This window comes from Triticum dicoccoides, chromosome 3B (genome assembly GCF_002162155.2).
Source record: "Triticum dicoccoides isolate Atlit2015 ecotype Zavitan chromosome 3B, WEW_v2.0, whole genome shotgun sequence".
In the NCBI taxonomy this organism is placed as follows: Eukaryota; Viridiplantae; Streptophyta; class Magnoliopsida; order Poales; family Poaceae; genus Triticum; species Triticum dicoccoides.
In genome coordinates, this window is record NC_041385.1 from 838,367,222 (window position 1) to 838,386,695 (window position 19,474).

A 19,474-nucleotide genomic window follows, 5' to 3' on the forward strand; every position below is an offset into this window, starting at 1 on the left:
AACTGCTTTATGTGATCTTGGAGCCGGTGTTAGTGTTATGCCTCTCTCTTTATATCGTAGACTTGAATTGAATAAGTTGACACCTACTGAAATATCTTTGCAAATGGCTGATAAATCAACTGCTATACCTGTCGGTATTTGTGAGGATGTGCCTGTTGTGGTTGCAAATGTCACTATCTTAACGGACTTTATTATTCTTGATATTCCCGAGGACGATAGTATGTCGATTATCCTTGGTAGACCCTTTTTGAATACTATAGGGGCTGTTATTGATTGCAACAAAGGCAATGTCACTTTTCATGTTGATGGTAATGAGCATACGGTACACTTTCCGAGGAAACAACCTAAAGTTCATAGCATCAATTCTATTGGAAAAATTCCAACTATCATTATTGGAGGTTTGGAATTTCCTCTTCCTATTGTCAAGAAAAGGTATGATATTCTTATTGTTGGGGATGTTCATATCCCCGTTGAGGTAACCTAGTGTTATTCGAAATTTCTCGGGTTCCGTGTTATTCGCACTACAACAAAACAACCGCGTAAGGTCGTTTTTATGGGACGCTATTTATATTCGTCTCTATGCCCAGGACATTAGCAGGCTAAAGACGTTTCCTGAGACGTTTACATAAGCATCTCAATCTTATTTTTTTAGAATAATGCATTTATATTTTTAATTAACTTAGAGACGATTTGTGAGACGATTAGTTAGGCCGGCGAAATATTTGGTGCTCGAAAATTCATTATTTTACCGCGTAAATACTTCCCGCGGATTTTCGGTTTTTTTTTGCTAGCATACTCCGTATAATCCTCCCATGCCCCGTCTTTCCAGTTTCCACCTCTCACAAAAATCCCAATCTGCGCCGCCACCAAAGCCTATCCCCCGCAGCAGTTCTCGGCCTGGCTCTGCCCTCCGGCGCCAAGTCCACCCTCGGCCGGCGACTTCCCGTTCTCCTATGTCAGCATCCTCGCCAGTGGGAGCCTCGCCGGCCGTCGGCGTCCTCGCCGTTGCCACGCCGCGCCCCTCCAAACTCTCATCGCTACACCGTTGCGCAAGATGGGATCCGCCATGTCAAGAAGGTGCTCCCTCGAATCCCATCATCTCTACAGTTTTTGAATTAAATCAATCAACGCAGCTTCTTAGTTGTCACATCCATGCCTCTTTCTTGATTGGTTGGTTCTCAACTGAATTTCAAAATTTGGACCGACCAGTATCAATCACATAACTGATCCCCGATCCTGGTGCATCAGATCTCATGAAGTAAATCTTGTTGGTGGTGTGGCCTGCTGCTTGAAAAAATATCTATTTTGCATCTCACTCTGCGACTTACTCCATCAGATCTAATTTCGTTTGTTCCTTTTTTAGGGGGGGGAGGAGCGAATACATTAATCAGGTGTAGGATCGAATGACTGGCCATTAAGTAGACTGCATTTACTCTCTATGGAAGAGTTCCAGTTTAATTTGCAATTCCAGCATGATTCATACGTTCATTGTTTGATGATGTATAGTTTTAGCTTCTAGATACTAGCATCACTTTGGCCTAGTACTTACGAAGCAAAATGACATATCGATGTGGTTTTTTACTTTATTGGTTCTGGCTTCACATGACTTCGTGCGACTGACAAGGCATATTTTTTGGTCCACCACTAATGGTTAGTGCAGATTTTTTTCATGGATTTTTGCTTACTTTAGCTCGGTAGATGCTCAGTATTGTCTTAATTGTACTTTTTTGGGAAGCGGCTATGCATCTTAATTAGGCATGAGTAAGATCAGAACCAGCTAATTATGTACATTTTGAAAAAGATCCAAACTAGATATAGTTTTCCGCTCAGTTTGATCCAGTACACCTGGTCAGGAAAATTGTGGTTCGCCAACCTATCTGATATAGCCTTGAAACATTCTGATTTACACAAACTAAGCTGGGGCATAGGGAAATTCATGTTAGTATCTGACAATGGAGGATGCGGTCACTGTTGAATCAATAAATTGACCAGATCAACGCCTTGTTTTGTTACACGCAACTGCCCTATACCTAACCCCTCAAAGAAACAGAAAAACATGTTGTATCTCTCTCCCCAGATCAGGCGCATCCATGGCTCCCGACAGGGATAACTTCCGACGTCGATACTTCCCGGACATCTGGGTGATGCCGCTCGCTACCAACCAAAGTTCCCCCTGCCCCCATTAGAAGATGCAGCCGATACCACTACCTTGCAGCCATAGATTTATTCCTTCATGCGCTGGCAGGCTAGATGTTCAAGGAGGTAGCGGAGGTGCAGCCGTGTGTCCATCCTCTCCCATTGAAGGTGCCTGGTACAGTGGTACCCCATGATCCTCCTTTCAATTTATTTTTTATTGTCAATTTGTGTTTGCCCCCAAACTTTTTTTTCCTTCTTCAATGAGTACAACTCCTATGAGCGGTTGGTCAGAGCTCTAATTTGGGTGTTGGTCGAGTTCACCTTGTTATGTATCAGAATGAATGATGGGATTCATGTTTTTGTACATATCACAGAGGATCTAGTACAAGAATATTAATACTTCTACATATTATCACCTCACCTTCCGTACCATTGTCCACTTGTTTTGTGCTACATCCAATGGTGGGACGCTTATTTTGTTACCATGGAATGTAAGCGTACAATATACTTCTGATATCTCTGAGCGTGTATATAAACACTATAGATTTGGTAGTCTTTATAATTCTGTCCAATTTATGTGATCTATAACCATGGTGATCAAAGTTTCTCTGTGTTACCTTTATATATGACAACAGATTATAATTCTGTCAAATTTATGTGGGCTATAACCAAATAAAACATTGTAATTTCTTTCTGACAGTAGTTTAGCTGGTAAATTTTATACAGATTGTAGTAATATCAAACTGATGTGGGCTTTAACCAAATGACATACAATATTTTTCTCTGTCCGCACATTAACTGGTCATTTTTATACAAATTATAATATTGTCAAATCGATGTGGGCTATAACCAAACATCACTGTGATTTCTTTCTGTCAGCACAACAGCTAGTAAGTTTTGTATTGCATTGACACTATCACAAGAGAATATGTTTTCTTACTGTTTGCAGATATTCAAGGATTTAACATTATGGAAATGTTCAGCAGATGATCTTTTGTAAGTGAAAAGAATACATTTTTATAAGAGCAATCAATGTGGGACCAATATAAGGTGTGTGATTTATCCATGTTCCAACCTTTTCTGCTGACAAAGATGGTTCAGAACAATGTAGTCGTCATCTGTTTGACAGATAAGCTGGATTATCTCTAGATCAGCTGACTCAAACTAAATTTGTTGTGTCATCCATACTAGTGTAGAGTTTCTATTGGACCGAAGATTACTAGTGTTGACAAGCATAACCAGTCAATCCTAAGAAATCTTAGTTCTATAGAGAAGAAACAAATAAATTATAAGTATTCTTTTTGAAACCAATGTATATTTGTTATTTAAAATTATCTAGCTCTGCTTCTCTATATTTCCTTTCACCTTTTCTGGTGCTAATGTGCTTTTATTGCAGGATTTAGAGAAAAAAACTAATTATATGGACAGATTATAACAGGTTTTATATCGGAAATAATCTTGAAACGTGCAAGGGAAATCTTTACATTTTTCTAGAAGCCATATCCATAAAAGCTGCGAAAGCCGTCAAGCTAATGTACCAAACTAGCTATAGAATTTTTAGATAGATTTTGACATAGAATTTCCATTTTATTTTCGAATTGGTTTTAACTTTCAGATAGTCAGAATTAGAATTAGAAGTTTATTTTGTAGTGACATACACATTATTGTATGAACGTACAGTTCACTTGTAAAGTATCAATACCCTTTGTAATAAAAATATTTGTAATGGCTTGCACATTGCTTCTTGTTTTGCGGCTGTGATTATGAGAAACTTTTGCAGTCAATTATGAGAATATGATGATTGCAATGCAACGATGATGTTGAATAATGCCTACATAACTATATTATTTGATGACCTGCATGTGCAGCAGGGCATGATAAAACAATCCAATTCAAAATGATGAAATACAACAATGTACGACGTCATACGGGCATGTCTAGCAGAACGTATATATTTGTTTAGACACGTTTTTGAGCGTGCCTATGTAGTGTCTCAAGTCATGTAGACACGCTTTTGAGCGTCCCTATATAGCGTCTCATGTCATGTAAACACGCCATCAAGCGTGTCTAAATCTTTGAGATGGTCCGTGTGGAGACGCTCGAAGGACGCTTTACTAAAACGACTCTACAATTGCCTAGAGATGAAATACCACATCACTAGCTATGTAATTTGACGTCTCTATCGGCAGGTTTTGTTGTAGTGTCGGGAGGAGTTTGTTAACAAGACCTGATCAACCTTGTTAGTGGATTCATTTTGATGATCATGAGATGGATGAAACTAGAAGGCATAACCTTCTGTACCCTCTTTTTACTTTCTGTTATTTAGAATAAATAAAGCAAAAATAGTATTATCTGTCTGTTTTCTGAATTATCCTTGCAATAAAAATACCCCTAAAATAAAAGTGCTCCAAATGCCCTGCAAATTTAGTATGATTTTTATGGAATATTTGAGGATTTTAGGCACTGAGAACACAACAGGGGGGGGGGGGGGTAAGCACCTGGCCACGAGGGTCCAGGGCGCGCCCACTCCCCCTGGGCACGCCCCCTGCCTCGTGGGCCCATGGTGGCCCCCTCCACTTGTTCCTGCACCCACACACTCCATCTTCCTCCCAAAAAAATCCCCATCCAGCTCAAGCACGAGTTCTAGCTCATTTTGTTGCGATTTTCGATCTCCTTGCTCAAAGCTCCATTCACAAAACTGCTTTGGGAGATTGTTGCTTGGTATGTGACTCCTCCATTGGTCCAATTAGTTTTTGTTCTAGTGCTTTATTCATTGCAAATTTTTGCTGCATAGGTGACCCTATTCTTGAGCTTGCATGTCAAATTTATGAGGTCCCAAGTAATTCTAATGCATGATATAGGCTCTAGACACTTGTGGGAGTAGTTGCTATCAATCTTATTCAGTTTGATTCACTTTTATTTTGAAGTTACTAAAAATTTCAGAAATTTTTCAGAGGAAGAAATATGTCCAGGAAAATGTACCAAGGTGGTTCCTCAACAAAGAGAGGACCTAGGCGTGCTATGCGTGAGCAAGACGATGAACCACCAAGGGAAGCTGAGGTGCGGTCTTGTGAGTGGCCGTCCGAAGAGTTTATGGTCAATGTAGGCATCAAGGATGAATTTGATGCATATGTGCGTAATGCCGATCTTGAGGACTTCATACAAGATAAGTGTCCTCAGTACTACCAATTGACTGATTGATTCGTGAGAAGATTTAAATATACATCTTCACGTAATTCTCAAAATGTCTTGTTTGATATTTATGATCAATCTTATACCATGGACCTAGAAGATTTCACGACTGCTTGCAAACTCCCACAGTGGGGCAATATTAATGAACCCCACAAATCTGAATATAAAGACTTTCTTACTAGTATCACTGTGGGAGAATCTAGGGATATAGCACAAGGGAGCATTCATTTTCCTGCTATACATTATTTTGCTCTCTTCATTGGTAGATGCATTAACGGTAAAGATGAAGCATGTCACATGTGTGTCCCTGATCTTTGTGTCCTCAAGAATGCTGTATTAGGTAATAAAGATTACAACTTGGGGGCAATAGTTGCACGTAGGTTGCATAATAATGGTATATCTGGAGATTTATTTGGATGAATTTATGCGACCTGTGTTGCTAATTATCTTGGTATATCTCCAGGTGAGGGTGATATAGAGTTTCCTACTGCTTATTTAGATTTTGACGCTATGCTCAGGCACCGTTTTCTTGTGAGGAATGAACAATTCCTCCAGTATCGACTAATTTTTGGCAGACGCCGCGTTGTCCATGTTACTCTCCCTGCTCCTTTTCTTTTTGATTACCAGGCAAAACAAAGATATGTTGTCACTAGGGAGGAGGCAGCCGAACACGAGAGGAGAGCGGAGGCAGCTTGCCAATATGCCGCAACTCAGGAGGCATTGGCTGCTGCATCTCAGTACGACCCCAGTTATAACTTCGGATATCAGCCAGGCTATCCTTGGCATTAGACCAACTTAGGCCAAAAGCCTAAGCTTGGGGGAGTACGTATTTCTCACCGACTTTACATTCATATTCACACACTTATCCTAGCCGTCGGTGCTCATACTCTTTCATTGTATTATCCATGCTAGTTTAATTTATTTTTCTAGCTTTCTTCTTGTGTGTTTGATAAACCTTAAGAAAACCAAAAAAATCAGTTAGCTTAATTTCCATGCTTGTAGTAGTAATTAAAAGGAAAACCCAAAAATATTTCTCTATCTTCTTTTACTTGTTGGAAGCTTTCCCGTGTAAATAGTTTTATTTCCTTTCTTTCCTTTGGGGTCAAGAGTAGAAGACCATAATGAAAATGTTTAGTGGCTCTCAGATGCATGATTGTTGATTTAATTTAGAGACCATATTACTTTTTCTTCTCTCTTAAATTGAATGCTTGCAGATTCCAGCTTAGTCCAATGCACGTGTACTATTATTATACACACCGTTCGGTCGTGAAAGTGAAAGGCAATAATGATGATATATGATGGACCGATTGAGATGAGAAAAGCTGGTATGAACTCGACCTCTCTTGTTTTTGTAAATATGATGAGTTCATCGTTCCGGATTCAGCCTATTATGGATAAACATGTTTGCAATGATATTTAGAGATTATAGTTGCTTATGCCATGCTTAATTAGCTAGGAGCTTATAATGGTTTACCTTGCGTGCCAACATGCTATTAAAACTAGATCATGATGGGCGCGCGTTGCAGCGCCCATCCATTTTTACAATAGAATGATAGGCGTTTTTCTAAATATATGAAGATGTATAATTGAATTAGCATAATATGCTCCATATTTGTTTTCAAATGGAACAGTTAAATTTAAACGTGCGTGTTGCCAAATAACCAGAGTAAATTGCATAGTAAGGAGTATACTCAACACAAAAAAATTAAAAAAATATAAAGGTTTGACAAAGAGAACAGTTACATGCTAGACTATATGCCAAGTTCTTGCAGGATTTCCTTCCCTGTTGTGTCGCGGCACTACTTATTGCGTCACATTGGCTCATCTATAGGTAGTTGTTCAATTGGTAGGGCTTCTAACATAAGGCTCCTGTCCGAACACTTCTTTTCTATCGTCACTGCCTTTTAAAGACTATCCAGCTTAGTTCACTTGGAGAAAGGAAAAGTTTCAAGTTCGGAGGAAATCAAGAAACTATTAGCACAATCACAAAATCTGATTTGCAACATGACATAAGAAACCAACATCATGGCCATACAGAAGAATCCAACTTTTTGGTCCCAAATTCCCAACATAACAATCATAAGCTGATGTAGTGTTCCAATCAGCTTTAAAAGTAACCTTGGAGTGATTCTTACTACACTAAATTCTATAAATTATGATTGGAGTAAAATGCAGTTAAATTATATTTATTTAACCAACCAAAGATAGGAACTGATAGTAATTACAAAAATTGTAAGATATTTGAGATGGAAGTGGGAAGGCCTCAACCCTAGGACAATGAGTTAATATTTTGACAGTATAAAATAAACATGAGAAATTTTGTAGTTTTGAGTGCCAAAATGCACCTTTACTCAAAGGGCAAAGGTTTGTACATAACCGTGACACAAGACACCAATGCAGTTGTTTCCAATAGAGCACACTTTATGTGGTAGCAGTATCAGTACTGCATATTATTGCATTGGTAAAATATGAGTTTGCTGCAAGCTAGATTTCAGAATGCAGAAAATAAACACAAAAATGTTCTGGAAACTACGAAAGAAACACTTAAAATTGGATATGCAAGTCTCCCTACTGATTTGATGGCATTCCGATTTTTTTGCTTGCCAAAATAGGAGCAGTTGTTTATAGGAAAATATAGCAGTATATCCTTACGATATACAAAGTTTATTCTAACAGAAGTCAATACACATAACATGCAAACTTGAAGGCAAGGACTTACCTTTCACGAAAAATTATACCCGTCTTTGTCAGTTGAAGGCTGAGATCCATTTCCCAGTCCAAATATTTACAGGTACGGAGAGCAGTTCAGAGGCAGAAAAAAATGAGTTCCAGGTCTTGACAATGATAAGATTATAGAGCAATTTTGTCAAATAGATCAGAAAATTTTCTTCCAGTGAAAGAGCAACCAAGCACCAACATACAATACTCCTATAAATTAGCATGTCATTGTCAGCACCAAGTTATTCCTTATTTTGAAGGACAAGTTAAAATTGCGTAGCACATCTATTAAGCCTATTTTGTTACAACATCTCGTGCTTAGCTTTAAAGTATGCTTTCTCGGCCTTGCGTGGAATAGAATCATAAGCATCAGACGAAATATCAAGGTTTAGGACAAACCAAGATATGTTAAAATACTCTACTTTCCCCCTAAATGTCAATATTTGGGGCCCCATGTCTTCACTTCTACAACATGTCAGTTTATATTATTAGTGGATCATCAACTGTAGAAACATATCACAGTGCATGCCTTGGATTCTAGGTTTGTCAAGATAAACAACTGAGCATTAGCACGATCTAGTTGCTTTTAGTCAACCGCAATTAAAATTGTTATTTGGGTAAAAGTAAGTGAACCAAGGCATGCCCAAGTAGATCATGATTTCCAGTTTGTTTCATGATCAAGTAGATTTCAGTTTGCTAAATTGGCACCCAATACAAGATTGAATAGCGCCAGTTGGGAGGCCGAAATATCAAGCAGGGTTAAGCATTGTATATCACTCGAAATAAAGCATATGTTGAAGTAACTATGCACACTTCACGAGACAAATTTACCTGGTGCCAGCTTTTTGCAGTCCCATCCCCTCCCCTCCATGGACATCAACCATCAGGAACCGTACCAAGGTGGTACACCATTTCTTCACCAAGAGGATCTGGCTGCGACTCACCACATTGAAGTTGACCGGTCACATCGGCAGGAGCTATGACTTGACGACTGACGGCCGAGAGAGAACAAATACAGGGTTACGGATTGAAAGGTCAGGAAGAACAACGTCAGATGAGAGAGAGGATCAATGAGAGAAGCCGCTGCATGGGGGGGGGGGATGGGGCGGCACCAAGACACAGGCAACACCATCTTAGACTGATGAGAACACCATCGCTACTAGCTCATGGTCCTGGTCTTCCTCTTCGTGCATCTAAAAACGGGATGCTTCCTTCCTCGTGGAATCACGGTGGCGCATATCTCTCCCTCTTCCCCTCTCTCTATCTAGCGGCGGCGCATAGGTTTCGCCATGGGTCGAGAGATCGGGAGGGTGTGGTGCGGGGTGAATACACAGGCACGCAGCCTCATCACGACCGTCTATCCGACATCGAACGAGAGGGCTCTGAATTTTTTTCTGGAGTAGCGGCCCTTGCGGGAGTGAGATGTGCATCGGACGGCCAAAAGTGATTTGGAGGTGCGATCTGACGACCAAAATTGCTGATGGCATGAGAGGCTTCCAAACATGCTTAGTTATAATGTCTCTAAATGGTTGTCATGTGGTATGATAGGGTGGTATCCTCCTTTGAATGATTCGAGTGACTTGACTTGGCACATGTTCACGCATGTAGTTGAAACAAATCAACATTTGCCTTCACGATATTTATGTTCATGGTGGATTATATCCTACTCATTCTTGCACTCAGTGTTGATTAATTTTATTGCATGTTCATGACTGTTGTCGCTCTCTCAGTTGGTCGCTTCCCAGTCTTTTGCTAGCCTTCACCTGTACTAAGCGGGAATACTGCTTGTGCATCCAAACTCCATAAACCCCAAAGTTATCCCTTATGAGTCCACCATACCTTCCTGTATGCGATATTTACATGCCGTTCCAAGTAAATTTGTATGTGCCAAACTCCAAACCTTCAAATGAAATTCTGTTTTGTATGCTCGAGCAACTCATGTTTCAACTAGGGCTGTCTGTATCTTCCATGCTAGGTGGGTTATTCTCAAGGGGAGTGGACTCCTGATGACCCACAAGTGTAGGGGATCTATCATAGTCCTTTCGATAAGTAAGAGTGTCGAACCCAACGAGGAGCAGAAGGAAATGATAAGAGGTTTTCAGTAAGGTTTTCTGCAAGCACTGAAATTGTAGGTGATAGATAGTTTTATGATAAGATAAATAGTAACGAGTAACAAGTAAACAAAATAAATAAGGTGCAACAAGGTGGCCCAATCCTTTATGTAGCAAAGGATAAGCCTGGACAATTTCTAATAATGATAAAGGAGCTCCCGAGGACACATGGGAATTATCGTCAAGCTAGTTTTCATCACGCTCATATGATTCGCGTTCGGTACTTTGATAATTTGATATGTGGGTGGACCGGTGCTTGGGTACTACCCTTACTTGGACAAGCATCCCACTTATGATTAACCCCTATTGCAAGCATCCGCAACTACAACAAAAGTATTAAGGTAAACCTAACCATAGCATGAAACATGTTGATCCAAATCAGCCCCTAACGGAGCAACGCATAAACTAGGGTTTAAGCTTCTGTCACTCTAGCAACCCATCATCTACTTATTACTTCCCTATGCCCTCCTCTAGGCCCAATAATTGTGAAGTGTCATGTAGTCGACGTTCACATGACACCACTAGAGGAGAAGACAACATACATCTTATCAAAATATCGAACGAATATCAAATTCACATGACTACTAATAGCAAGACTTCACCCATGTCCTCAGGAACAAAAGTAACTACTCACAAAGCATATTCATGTTCATAATCAGAGGTGTAATAATATGCATTAAGGATCTGAACATATGATCTTCCACCAAGTAAACCAATAAGCATCAACTACAAGGAGTAATCAACACTACTAGCAACCCACATGTACCAATTTGTGGTTTTGGATACAAGATTGGATACAAGAGATGAACTAGGGTTTGAGAGGAGATGGTGCTGGTGAAGATGTTGATGGAGATTGACCCCCTCTCGATGAGAGGATAGTTGGTGATGACGTTGGTTATGATTTCTCCCTCCCGGAGGGAAGTGTCCCCGGCACAACAGCTCTGCGAGAGCCCTAGATTGTTTCTGCCAAGGTTCCGCCTCGTGGCGGCGGAGTTTGGTCCCATAAGCTTGCCCACGATTTTTTCCAGGTTAAAAGCGATGATATAGCAGAAGATGGACACTATAGGCCCACCAGGGGGCCCAGGAGATAGGGGGGCGCGCCCTATAGGGGGGGGGCCCTGTCTCCTGGACAGGGTGTGGGCCCCCTGGTGTATTTCTTTCGCTCAGAAATTTTTATTAATTCCAAAAAGTTGTTTCGTGGAGTTTCAGGACTTTTGGAGTTGTGCAGAATAGGTTTCCAACGTTTGCTCCTTTTCCAGCCAGAATTCGAGCTGCTGGCATTCCCCCTCTTCATGGTAAACCTTGTAAAATAAGAGAGAATAGCCATAAGTACTGAGATATATTGTGTAATAACAGCCCATAATTCAATATATATTGATATAAAAGCATGATGCAAAATGGACGTATCAACTCCCCCAAGCTTAGACCTCGCTTTTCCTCAAGCAGAAGCCGAAATCAAAAAATATGTCCACATGTTTCGAGATAGAGGTGTCGATAGAAATAAAATACGGACATGAGGGCATCATGATCATTCTTATAGCAGCAACATATAAAGATTCCATTATATAATTTCTCATGCTCAAGTAACAATCAATCCACAATATCAAGTATGGTTCACAAACTTCATTAAGAACTAACAAACTATAATCTCAGTCATTGAAGCAATCACAATTTATCATAACATCAGAAAGAGTCAACAATAGAGCTTTTCAGCAAGTCCACATACTCAACTATCATATAGTCTTCTACAATTGCCAACACTCACGCAATACTTGTGGTTATGGAGTTTCAGACGGACACTGAGAAAGATAGGGGCTTATTGTGTTGCCTCCTAACGTATTCACCTTTAGGTGATGTCGACAATAATAGCTCATGCTAACGAACATCCAATTGGATATATATATCACGATCTTTCAAACACGAGGAGCTTGCCAAAGGATAAAATGAAAAAGGTAAAGGTGGAGATCACCTTGACTCTACCACAACATAAAAGCATAAAGTAAGAACATAAAGTAAAAGATAGGCCCTTCGCAGAGGGAAGGAGAGGTTGTCATGCGCTTTTAGGGTTGGATACACAAAATCTTAGTGCGAAAGAACGTCACTTTATATGTCACTTGTGTATGGACCTTTATTATGCAGTCCGTCGCTTTTATTGCTTCCATAACAAGATCGTATAAAGCTTATTTTCTCCACACTAATAAGTCATGCATATTTAAGGAGCAATTTTTATTGCTTGCACCGACGACAACTTACTTAAAGGATCTTACTCAATCCATAGGTAGATATGGTGGACTCTCATGGCAAAACTGGGTTTAAGGGTATTTGGAAGCACAAGTAGTATCTCTACTTGGTGCTGGGAATTTGGCTAGCATGAGGGGGAAAGGCAAGCTCAACATGTTAGGAAGGTCAATGACAACATACTTTAACCGAGATGTGAGAAAACATAAACCATTACGTTGTCTTCCTTGTCCGCCGTCAACTCTTTTAGCATGTCATACTTAATGAGTGCTCACAATCATACAAGATGTCCAAGATAGTGTATTTATATGTGAACCTCTCTTCCCTTATTACTTCCTATTGATTGCAATGATGACCAAAACTACGTTTATTAACTCTCAACAACCTTTATGCCTCATACTTTCTATGTGTGAAGTTATTACTATCCATAAGATCAATATGAACTCTTTTATTATTTTTATTTTTCTCAGGATCATAGCAACAAAGCAAAAGCCCTTGACTCAACACTAATCTTTATTATAGACAACTCACGGACTCAATTACAGAAAAAGATCATTAAGCAAAACTCAAAACTACTTGATATCAAAACTTCAAGATACTAGATCAAGATACTACTAAAGGGATCGAGCTAAATAAAATGGTAAAGATAGGAGTGTGATGGTGATACGATACCGGGGCACCTCCCCCAAGCTTGGCGGTTGCCAAGGGGGGAGTGCCCATACCCATGTGATTATGTCCTCGGAGGTGGTGAAGTAGGAGTTGTTGATGATGTAGGCTTGTCGTCCGTCTTCCAAGGCATAGGCTCTCCATCATAGAAAGATGATCGAGTCTCCGGGATCCTTAAATCTGCAGCCAAACTCATCCTCTTGAATCTATATTCATACTCACAGTTCTGGTTTTGCAGGTCATAGATCTGGGCTTGGAGGTGCTCGATTTTCTCTTGAAGCTTGAAGATGGTCTCCCCAATGACTTTGGTATCCAGCTTATTGTTATTGGTGAACTCCGTGATCATCATCTAGTTGGCGTTGAGTCCACGCTCCACCATCCCTTGGCACTTGAAAACTCGCTGCTCCACGGCTTAGAGCTTTGTCTCCACGCTCCTAGTACGCCTTGGTCCCTCCACATCGCGGATGTGCAGCACCCCCTCACGCATCTCAATGGTTTGAGGGTGTTGCAGCACCTCCGCAAGATAGGGGTTGATAACCCTCTCGAAATACTTGTCCTTGGGAGAGCTTGGAGACGATATGATGCTCTTAGATCTGAAACAGAAACAGCTCGAAACAAAAATAAAGGATATTTGCGTGATACGGTGGTCAAAACCTTTGGGAGTATATATAATGAATTTTTACCGACGAAAATACGTAATATGCAAGAAAATGGAGTCCGGGAGGCACACGAGGTGCCCACGAGACAAGGGGGCGCGCCCAGTAAAGGGGGGGGGCGCCCTCCACTCTTGTGGGGGCCTCGTGTCCCTTTCGGACTACTTCTTTCTTCCTAAAATTCTTCAATAATCCAAAACTAATAAAAATTGCTATTGGAGTTGTTTTGGAGTCGGTTTACTTACTGTACCACATACCTATTCCTTTTCAGAGTCTGGAACATTCTAGAAAGTGTCCCTTATGTATTCCTCTGGGGTTACGGTTTCAATAATATTAGTTTCAACATTAATATGATTACCTGAAATATAATGTTTAATTCTTTGACCGTTTACCACCCTCGAACTTGTGCCTTCGAAGTTGTTGATCTTTATCGCACCAGAACGATAGACCTCCTCGATAACGTAGGGGCCTTCCCATTTAGAGAGAAGCTTTCCTGCAAAAAATCTTAGACGAGAGTTGAATAATAATACATAGTCTCCTACGTTAAACTCACGCTTTTGTATCCTCTTATCATGCCAGCGTTTGACTTTTTCTTTGAATAGCTTGGCATTCTCATAGGCTTGGGTTCTCCACTCATCAAGTGAGCTAATATCAAATAACCTCTTCTCAGCGGCAAGCTTGAAGTCATAATTGAGCTCTTTAATAGCCCAATATGCTTTATGTTCAAGTTCAAGAGGCAAATGACACGCTTTTCCATAAACCATCTTATAGGGAGACATACCCATAGGATTTTTGTATGTAGTTCTATAGGCCCATAATGCATCATCAAGTTTTTTGGACCAATTCTTTCTAGATCTATTCACAGTCTTTTGCAAAATTAATTTGAGCTCTCTATTGCTCAACTCTACTTGACCACTAGACTGCGGATGATAAGATGTTATTCTATGATTGACATCATACTTAGCAAGCATGTTACGGAAAGCACCATGAATAAAATGTGAACCACCATCAATCATAAGATATCTAGGGACTCCAAACCTCGGAAAAATAACTTCTTTAAAAATTTTAATAGAAGTGTTATGATCAGCACTACTAGTTGGAATAGCTTCTACCCACTTAGTAACATAATCAACAGCAACTAAAATATGTGTATAACCATTAGAGGCAGGAAAAGGTCCCATATAATCAAAGCCCCAAACATCAAATGGTTCAATAACAAGAGAATAAATCATAGGCATTTCTTGACATCTACTAACGTTACCTATGCTTTGACATTCATCGCAAGATAAGACAAACTTACGAGCATCTTTGAAGAGAGTAGGCCAATAAAAACCAGATTGTAGTACCTTGTGTGCAGTTCTATCTCCAGCGTGGTGTCCTCCATAAGATTCAGAGTGACACTTACGTAGAATCTGTTCCTGTTCATGCTCAGGCACACAACGTCTAATAACACCATCTACTCCTTCTTTATAAAGGTGTGGGTCATCCCAGAAGTAGTGTCTTAAATCATAAAAGAACTTTTTCTTTTGCTGGTATGTGAAACTAGGCGGTAAATATTTAGCAACAATGTAATTAGCATAATCAGCATACCAAGGAGTAGTACGAGAAGCATTTACGACCGCTAATTGTTCATCAGGAAAGCTATAATTAATAGGCAGTGGGTCATCAAGAACATTCTCTAACCTAGACAAGTTATCAGCAACAGGGTTCTCATCCCCCTTTCTATCAATAATATGCAAGTCAAATTCTTGAAGCAAGAGAACCCATCTAATGAGTCTAGGCTTAGCATCTTTCTTTTCCATAAGATATTTAATAGCAGCATGATCAGTGTGAATAGTAACTTTGGAATCAACAATATAAGGTCTGAACTTATCACATGAAAACACAACTGCTAAGAACTCTTTTTCAGTAGTAGCATAATTTCTCTGGGCAGTATCAAGAGTCTTACTAGCATACTGGATAACATTCAATTTCTTATCAACTCTTTGCCCTAAAATAGCACCTACAGCATAATCACTAGCATCGCACATAATTTCAGAAGGTAAATTCCAATCAGGTGGCTGAACAACAGGTGCAGTGATCAAAGCTTTCTTAAGTGTTTCAAATGCTTCTACACAATCATCATCACATACAAAAGGAATATCTTTTTGCAATAAATTAGTCAGAGGCCTAGGGATTTTAGAAAAATCCTTAATGAACCTCCTATAAAAACCGGCATGACAAAGGAAACTTCCTATACCTTTTATGTCCTTGGGACATGGCATCTTTTCAATAGCATCAACTTTGGCTTTATCAACTTCAATACCTCGTGGCGGCGGAGTTTCGTCCCGTAAGCTTGCCCATGATTTTTTCCAGGGTAAAAGCGATGATATAGCAGAAGATGGACACCGGAGGCCCACCAGGGGGGCCAGGAGATAGGGGGGCGCGCCCTATAGGGGGGGGGGCGCCTCCTGTCTCCTGGACAGGGTGTGGGCCCCCTGGTGTATTTCTTTCGCTCAGAAATTCTTATTAATTCCAAAAAGTTGTTTCGTGGAGTTTCAGCACTTTTGGAGTTGTGCAAAATAGGTTTCCAACGTTTGCTCCTTTTCCAGGCAGAATTCTAGCTGCCGGCATTCCCCCTCTTCATGGTAAACCTTGTAAAATAAGAGAGAATAGCCATAAGTACTGAGATATATTGTGTAATAATAGCCCATAATGCAATAAATATTGATATAAAAGCATGATGCAAAATGGACGTATCAACTCCGCTCCTCATTCACGAGAAAATGGCTGGTAACCGGGATGCCCAGTCCCATGATCAAAAAGATCAAAGCAAATAAAAATAATTAAAACAAAACTCCCCCAGGACTGTTGTTGGTATGGACGGTACCCCGTTGTTTTGGATGGCCATGGAGTGTGCTTGTTGGTGGTGGGGGAGTATAAACTTTACCATTCCGTTTGGGAACCGCCTATAAAGTATGTAGCATGGAAGATATCGAGATCTCATAGTTGTTGCATTGACAGTGAAAGTATACCGCTCAAAATGTTATTCATCTCTATTTTAAAATCGAGCTCTGGCACCTCTACAAATCCCTGCTTCCCTCTGCGAAGGGCCTATGTATTTACTTTGATATTGAGTTATCACCTTCTTATTAAAAAGCACCTGCTGGAGAGCACACTGTCATTTGCATGCATTACTATTAGTTTATATTGGGTATGTCTTGACTGGATCTCTTTTACCATGAATTACAATGTTTAGTCAGTCCTTGATCTTTAAAGGTGCTCTGCGTTTATGTTTTGCGGTCTGAAAAAGAGCTAGCGAGATACCATCTTGTTATATCATATTATGATTGTTTTGAGAAAGTGTTGTCATCCGAGTTTTATTATTATTGCTCGCTAGTTGATTATGCCATTGATATGAGTAAACATGAGACCTAAGTGTTATTGTGAGTATGGTTAGTTCATAATCTTTGCTGAAAACTTGAATGCTGGCTTTACGTATTTACAATAACAAGAGCAAACAGAGTTTATAAAAGTTTTTCATTATTACTTTCATTTTATCAACTGAATTGCTTGAGGACAAGCAAAGGTTTAAGCTTGAGGGAGTTGATACGTATCCAACGTATCTACTTTTCCAAACACGTTTGCCCTTGTTTTGGACTCTAACTTGCATGATTTGAATGAAACAAACCCGGACTAACGCTATTTTCAGCAGAACTGCCATGGTGTTGTTTATTATGCAGAGATAACTTTTGGAAAATATAAAAAATACTGGCAAAAGAATCAAGGATAGGGGCCCCACACCCTGTCCACAAGGGTGGGGGGCGCGCCCCCTCCCCCTGGGCGCGCCCCCTGTCTCGTGGCCCCCCTGCTGCTTCACCGGCCTCAACTCCAACTCCATATATTCCGTTTCGCGGAGAAAAAAATCAGAGAGAAAGTTTCATCGCGTTTTACGACATGGAGCCGCCGCCAAGCCCTAATCTCTCTTGGGAGGGCTGATCTGGAGTCCGTTCGGGGCTCTGGAGAGGGGGATTCATCGCCGTCGTCATCATCAACCATCCTCCATCACCAATTTAATGATGCTCACCGCCGTGTGTGAGTAATTCCATCGTAGGCTTGCTGTACGGTGATGGATTGGATGAGATTTACCATGTAATCGAGTTAGTTTTGTTAGGGTTTGATCCCTAGTATCCACTATGTTCTGAGATTGATGTTGCTATGACTTTGCTATGCTTAATGCTTGTCACTAGGGCCCGAGTGCCATGATTTCAGATCTGAACTTATTATGTTTTCATGAATATATGTGAGTTCTTGATTCTATCTTGAAAGTCTATAGTCACCTATTATGTGTTATGATCCGACAACCCCGAAGTGACAATAGTCGGGATACTTCTCGGTGATGACTGTAGTTTGAGGAGTTCATGTATTCACTATGTGTTAATGCTTTGGTCCGATTCTCTATTAAAAGGGGGCCTTAATATCCCTTAGTTTCCACTAGGACCCCGCTGCCACGGGAGGGTAGGACAAAAGATGTCATGCAAGTTCTTTTCCATAAGCACGTATGACTATATTCGGAATACCTGCCTACATTACATTGATGAATTGGAGCTAGTTCTATGTCACCCTATGTTATAACTATTACATGATAAATTGCATCCGACATAATTATCCATCACTGATCCAATGCCTATGAGCTTTTCATATATTGTGCTTCGCTTATTTACTTTTCCATTGCTACTATTACAATCACTACAAAACTGCTATCTTTACTTTTGCCACTGTTACCATTACTATCATACTACTTTGCTACTAAATACTTTGCTGCAGATACTAAGTTATCCAGGTGTGGTTGAATTGACAACTCAACTGCTAATACTTGAGAATATTCTTTGGCTCCCCTTGTGTCGAATCAATAAATTTGGGTTGAATACTCTACCCTCGAAAACTGTTGCGATCCCCTATACTTGTGGGTCATCAAGGCACCTTCAAATGGCCAAGTCCAAGGGCAAATCATTTGGTCTCTGCAACATTGCTGGAATGGGTCCCTGGCGTCTGGGTCCAGACGCCGGGAACCCTGGTGTCTGGCCCTGGAGTCCGGGAAGTACTCTTGCCTTTCGGGTGAAACCGACTTTGTGGAGGCTTTTACTCCAAGTTTCGACCCCAAGGCTCAACATATAAATAGAGGGGCAGAGCTAGCACTCAAGACACATCAAGAAACACCAAGCCTTGTGTCGGCAACTCCGTCCCCTCTAGTTTATACTCCGTCATAGTCTCCGTAGTGCTTAGGCGAAGCCCTGCGGAGATTGTTCTTCACCAACACCGTCACGACACTGTCGTACTGCCGGAACTCATCAACTACTTCTTCCGTCTTGCTGGATCAACACTACTGCAGAAAACCTTATACACAACATCTTAGCAGTAGCGCTTGACAAAACAGGGCGCTACTGCTACTTAGTAGTAGAGAGTTTAAATAAACCGTGCTACTGCTACTACTTTAGCAGTAGCGCGTTCTGCTAAAGAATGCTGCAACTATACTTGTACTCGGTGCGTGTAACCCACCAGCGCTACTGCTACGTCCCTTAGCAGTAGCACTTTTCTCTGAAATGCGCTACTATTGCCTTACCTTATCCTAGAGCGGTGTAGTTCCCTCTCGCTTCCTCTCTCCCTCTCACTCGCTCTCGTCCGGCCGCGCCGAACCCGTCGTCCGCCGCCGCCGCACTGCTCCTCGCCGAGGTACTCCCTCCTCCCCCTCCTCCTCCGAATGCCCTCCTCCCACCGCCC